This window comes from Nycticebus coucang, chromosome 19, assembly GCF_027406575.1.
Source record: "Nycticebus coucang isolate mNycCou1 chromosome 19, mNycCou1.pri, whole genome shotgun sequence".
Taxonomy (NCBI): Eukaryota; Metazoa; Chordata; class Mammalia; order Primates; family Lorisidae; genus Nycticebus; species Nycticebus coucang.
The window spans coordinates 52,681,613-52,688,137 of NC_069798.1; positions in this window are offsets into that span (position 1 = coordinate 52,681,613).

Sequence of the window (6,525 nt, forward strand, 5' to 3'; positions counted from 1 at the left end):
AAAAGCCCAGATCTGCCAGAAAGAGGTAACGTACCTGGGTTACACCTTAAGAGGAGGGCAGAGATGGTTAACAGAAGCCAGGAAGCATACTGTGACTCAGATTCCAGTTCCCCGCTCGCCCCGCCAGGTGCGAGAATTCTTAGGAACTGCGGGGTTCTGCCGCTTATGGATACCGGGGTTTGCTACTCTGGCAGCTCCCCTCTACCCTTTGACCAAGGAAGGCACTCCCTTCGAGTGGGGTGCCAGCCAACAGCGGGCCTTTGACAACATTAAAAAGGCATTATTATCAGCCCCGGCCCTGGCTCTACCAGATGTAACAAAGCCCTTTGTCCTATACGTAGATGAGAAGAGAGGAGTGGCCCGAGGGGTGCTGACGCAGCCTTTAAGGCCATGGAAAAGACCGGTAGCATACCTCTCCAAGAAATTGGACCCCGTCGCTGGTGGTTGGCCAGCCTGTCTGAGGTCTGTGGCGGCAGTAGCAGTACTGGTAAAAGATGCAGACAAATTGACTATGGGGCAGAAGTTGACAGTCATTGCCCCCCATGCTTTAGAAAGCATCATCAGACAGCCCCCTGACCGGTGGCTGTCTAATGCCCGCATGACACATTACCAGAGTCTCCTATTAAACGGAGACAGAGTCCAGTTTGGCCCGCCTGTCATCCTCAACCCAGCTACCCTATTACCTGATACTTCTGTCCAGAAAGATGTATTACACACATGCCAAGAAGTACTGGCTGAGGAAATTGGAACTCGGAAGGACCTCTGTGATCAGCCCCTGCCGGATGCCCAGCTGACCTGGTTCACTGATGGGAGCAGCTCCATAATAGAAGGTAAAAGGGTGGCCAGGGCGGCGGTAGTGGACGATAAGCAGACCATCTGGGCAAGTAGTCTGCCTGAAGGGACGTCGGCCCAGAAGGCCGAGCTGGTCGCCTTGACCCAGGCCTTACGTTTGGCGGAAGGGAAAAAAGTTAACATATACACCGATAGCAGGTATGCTTTTGCTACGGCCCATGTTCATGGGGCCATTTACAGGCAGCGAGGACTGCTGACTTCAGCAGAAAAAGAAATTAAACACAAGGAAGAAATCCTAAGTCTACTGGAGGCTGTTCACCTCCCTAAGAAAGTGGCCATTATCCACTGCCCTGGGCATCAGAAAGGGGGGTCCAGAGTTGCCGAGGGAAACCAAAGAGCCGACCGAGAAGCTAAGCTAGCAGCTCAAAGGCTCAACATCCTGCCACTATATGAAAACACTTTAAGGCCTAGCCTTAAAGAAATAGCACCCCCCCTTGCCAAACACTTTAAATATTCGGAGCGGGATCTCGAGAGAATGAACAGATTAGGCCTCCACTTAGAATCCCCAGAGGGGATCCGAGAAACTCCGGAAAGAAAAATCATCCTCCCTGAAGAGCAGGCGATCACCTTTCTCAGACAACTTCATAAATTAACTCATTTGGGCCCCAAGCATCTAAGAACTATTGTTCAGTCCTCCCCATACTATATTATGGAATTAAGTAAACTCGTTGACGCAGCTGCAAAAGAGTGCAGACCTTGCCAATTAGTAAACACCCAGCCTAGCACATTACCTCAGGGTAGACGACTCCGAGGAGATCGTCCTGGGAGCTACTGGGAAACAGATTTACAGAAATTAAGCCGGCCAAATACGGATACAAGTACTTGCTGGTGTTCATAGATACTTTCTCAGGATGGGTCGAAGCTTTTCCTACAAAAAGGGAGACTGCTCAAGTCGTAGCCAAAATAATATTAGAAGAAATTTTTCCAAGATTTGGGCTACCCAAGGTAATCGGATCCGACAACGGTCCCGCTTTTGTTGCCCAGGTTAATCAAGGTTTAGCCAAAATCCTGGGGCTTGAGTGGAAATTACATTGTGCTTATCGGCCCCAAAGCTCAGGGCAGGTAGAGAGGATGAATAGAACCCTAAAAGAGGCCATGACTAAATTATCCTTAGAGACTGGCATTACTGACTGGACAGTCCTCCTTCCCTTTGCCCTGTTCCGTGTGCGCAACACCCCTAGCACTCTCAAGCCGACCCCCTTTGAAATCCTATATGGAGCTCACCCCCCGCTTGTTGCCATGCAGCACCTCCCTTCCCCAGAATCTTACTCCTCTCAATCTCTATACACCAGATTAAAAGCCCTTGAAACCGTGCAAAAGGAGGTGTGGAGCCGGCTGATCGAGGCCTACAAGCCCGGGGATCTGCAAATACCTCACCAGTTCCAGGTTGGAGATTCGGTGTACATCCGGCGCCACCGGACAGCCAACCTTGAACCACGATGGAAAGGACCATACCTGGTGCTGCTCACAATCCCTACGGCAATAAAAGTTGATGGCATCGCAGCCTGGATCCACGAATCTCATGTCAAACCAGCATCGCCGCCAGACTCCGGGTGGAAAGTGGAAAAGACAGACAACCCCCTCAAACTCCGCATTCGCCGCAGTAGCCCTGCTCCTGCTGATACAACTCCCGGTGATAAGTAGTTCCGGTCCCAACCCCCATGCCCCCCAGAGGTTAACCTGACAGGTTCTCTCTCAGACTGGTGATGTAGTATGGAGTACTACAAAAGAAGACCCTCCTTGGACCTGGTGGCCGTCCCTCACCCCAGATATTTGCGCCTTAATAGCAGGGCTAGATAATTGGGATATCTCCGATGAGACCTTTAAAGAGGTTCCATCAAGCCTTGATCACCATTTAACAAAGCGCTCACTTACCCAAGGCTCCAAATCCCAAGGCCAGTACATTGCAGACGCCCCTGGCTGTGGCAACTTGCCCGCCCAGCGCCGGATGCGACAAACGGAGTTCTATATCTGTCCCCGGGACGGGAGAACGAGAAGCCAAGCCAACAGATGTGGGGGGGTAGAAAATTTCTATTGTAAACAATGGGGATGTGAGACGACTGGGCAGGCCTTCTGGCACCCCTTCTCCTCTTGGGACTTAATAACCGTAAAGAGGAGCAGTACCGGAGCAGGGTCAAACCCCCTAAATATTTCCTTCACGGAGAGGGGGAAACAAGCCCGAGATTGGATAAAAGGAAGAACATGGGGATTCCGTTTCTACATGTCAGGGTGGGATAAAGGATTTACCTTCTTCATCAAATTAAAAATAGAGACCCCCGTCGCTGTCCAGATAGGACCCAACATCATACTCTCAGGACAGCAGCCGCCAGCTAGGCCGCTTATTTCTCCCCGTATGCCCCAGACTCCGGGGAGCACCCAATTTACTGAGGCCAGCACAGCCCCATCGCCTGCGAAACTGTCTCCCCAGGTAACATCCCCGGAGACTCCAAGCACCGGGCAGAGACTTCTTAACTTAATACAGGGGGCTTTCAATGTCCTCAATACTTCCAACCCTAATCTTACCAAATCTTGCTGGTTGTGTCTAGCCTCAGGCCCGCCCTATTATGAAGGAATCGCCTTCTCAAGTATCTTCCAAAATACCACCTCCCATAATTCCTGTGACTGGGGATCCAAGATCACCCTTACAGCAGTCTCTGGGCGAGGCATTTGCCTAGGCACGATCCCCGAAAATCGCCAGCATCTGTGTAATCAGACCATTAAAAGCCCATCAACCACTATCAATTATTATCTAGTGCCCCCTAAAGGAGGATGGTGGGCTTGCAGCACTGGGCTAACCCCGTGCATTTCCTCATCAGTGTTCAACTCCACTGCAGACTACTGTATCCTCGTACAATTAATACCTAGAGTTATCTATCATGAGGCGAGTTCCTTCGAGGCAGAATTCGATCTCAGACCCCGTAGACAGAAGAGGGAACCAGTCTCTATTACTCTAGCTGTCCTGATGGGTATAGGGGTGGCGGCCGGAGTAGGAACAGGAACGGCTGCGCTTGTCCAGACCCCACAGTATCTCGAAGAACTGAGAGCAGCTGTAGATGAGGACCTAAAAGCCATAGAACAATCGATCACAAAATTAGAAGAGTCACTAACATCCTTATCAGAAGTAGTATTGCAGAATAGACGGGGACTCGATCTCCTGTTCCTAAAAGATGGAGGGTTATGCGCTGCACTAAGAGAAGAATGCTGTTTCTATGTAGATCACTCTGGTATGGTAAAAGACTCCATGTCTAAACTCAGGGAGAGACTAGAAAAAAGACAACGAGATCGGGAGGCCCATCAAGGATGGTTTGAAAGTTGGTACAGCCGATCACCTTGGTTCACCACTCTCGTTTCCAGTTTAATAGGCCCTCTTATTATACTGCTTCTAATTCTTACCTTTGGGCCCTACATTTTCAACCGTATAGTCACCTTCGTCCGGGAGAGAGTAAGTGCTGTACAAGTATTAATGCTCAGACAGCATTACCAGTCTCTCCGCCGAGACGATAGCCATGAGAATGAATACATAGAGCCAGAAGTTCCATGATTAGAACTTCCCAAAAAAAACAAATGGGGGAATGAAAGAAAATATTACCATGAGAATGTGACCACTTCTCGCTCCCTACCATAGGAATGTGACCTTTTGTAACTGTTCCAGAAGATAGCCCCAGGAGCTTCAGCAAATGTTTACTATTAAGTAAATATTTGACTATTAGTCTTGTCTTAAGACAGTTGAATAGTGAACTAGAGTTCTCCTTATCTAATTAGAATCCCAGGTGTGTTTATTCTCTCTTACTTTGTTAGAGTCCCTGGCATGTCTGCTATTCCCGCCTACTTTGTAGTTTTTGCCTTTATAAGCTTGTAAAAAACTGCTGTGGGGGACTTGATTTCTCGGCTCCTAAAAGAGTTGTGAATCAAGTCCCCGTATACAGGAATAAAAATCCTCTTGCGTTTTTGCATCAAGAGACGACTCTTGCGGTTGATTGGGGTGGTCAGAGCTCCGGGCTGAGTGGGGGGTTCTGCCCCCAAGTCTTTCACTTGGTGCTAGTAGCTATACCTATACTTCTTTTTTAACCCTTTTTATTTCAGTGATCATATGTTTGTTAATTTTTTTAATTTATTTTTTTTTGGGGGGACAGAGTCTCACTTTGTTACCTTTGGTAGAATGTCATGGCATCACACCAACCTCAAACTCTTGGGCTCAATTGATCCTCTTGCCTCAGCCTCCCAAGTAACTGGGATTACAGGCGCCTGCGGGAATGCCGGGCTATTTTTATACCAGGGTGTCAGTCTTGCTCAGGCTGGTCTCCTAAGGCAATCCACCCACCTCGGCCTCGCAGAGTGCTAGAATTAGAGGCATGAGCCACTGTGCCTGGCGCACTGATCATATTTTTAATTTTCAGGATACATAAGTACTTCCCTTCTAACCACCTCACTTTCATTTCTAGTGTTGATATTCTTACATGATGGGCGATTATTAGAAGCAGCTTTATCTTTTAAAAGTCCCTTTTGCCATCCCAGTGGTTGTGTTTGTGTTCAGTGAGTTTTGTGCTATGGGATGTGCTGCCAAGTTTCTGGGTAGGAGGACTACAGATTGCTTCTGGGTCTTACCCACCAATGGTACTGTTCTACCTCCCAAGTTCAAAAGCTCACTCTTATTACTCCACCCTGAAGGCAAAAGCCTCAGCTGACTGTTGTTTGCAGATGAGTTACTAAGGGAGTTGGGTGGTGGGTGGGGCGGGGTCAGAATTGCTTATCCACTGGGCATTCCTCAATTGGTGTGCAGAAGAGCCCTCCAGGCCGTCTCCAGATCCCTCCAGGTGAGGGCTTCTTCTGGTTCCTTCTGGGAAAGCAATGTAGTGAGAGTCAGCTGGCCTGGTCTAGTCAATTTGGGTCCTGCCTGACCTTCACTCCCTGTCTCCCATTCTTACAGTTTTGTAAATTTAACTCTCCCTCCATAGATGCCTATCTTGAGTAGTTGAGGGGACTGATTATTTAGAAAATTAACTTTTGAATTGGAATGTTGTAGTAGGTCACTGAGTTATAGTGATTATTATTTAAAATAAGGGTTAATGTGGTCTTTGCTTTGAACTTTTAAGGGTAAAACTGTGATGTTGAAAATGGAAGAAAAGAACAGTGTTGGGAGGCTACTCTCACCGTTCTCCAGAATAGCTGGTCTTCTGACAAATAAAGTCTGATGGACCTATCCCCTCTTCGTCAGGTACATTTTGGCTTTTTTTTTTTTTTTTTTTTGAGACAGGACCTCAAGCTGTTGCCCTGGGTAGAGTGCTGTGGCATCACAGCTCACAGCAACCTCCAACTCCTGGGCTTAAGTGATTCCCCTGTCTCCATCTCCCAAGTAGCTGGGACTACAGGCGCCTGCCACAACACCCGGCTATTTTTTGCTTGCAGCCATCATTGTTGTTTGGCAGGCCTGGGCTGGATTCGAACCTGCCAGCTCAGATGTATGTGGCTGTCGCCTTAGCCTCTTGAGCCACAGGGGCCAAGCCAACAGTTTGGCTTTCTTCAGGTATTTCTACCTTCCTTGCAGCACCTTCTGTAGAAATTGTCATCTTTCATAGCAGCATTTTCTTCTTAAGCTGAGTATATTTCTCACCCTGATGTGAATTGCTTTCTTTTATTCAAAGATGCTTTAGCATTTCTGGCCTGTATATAGTA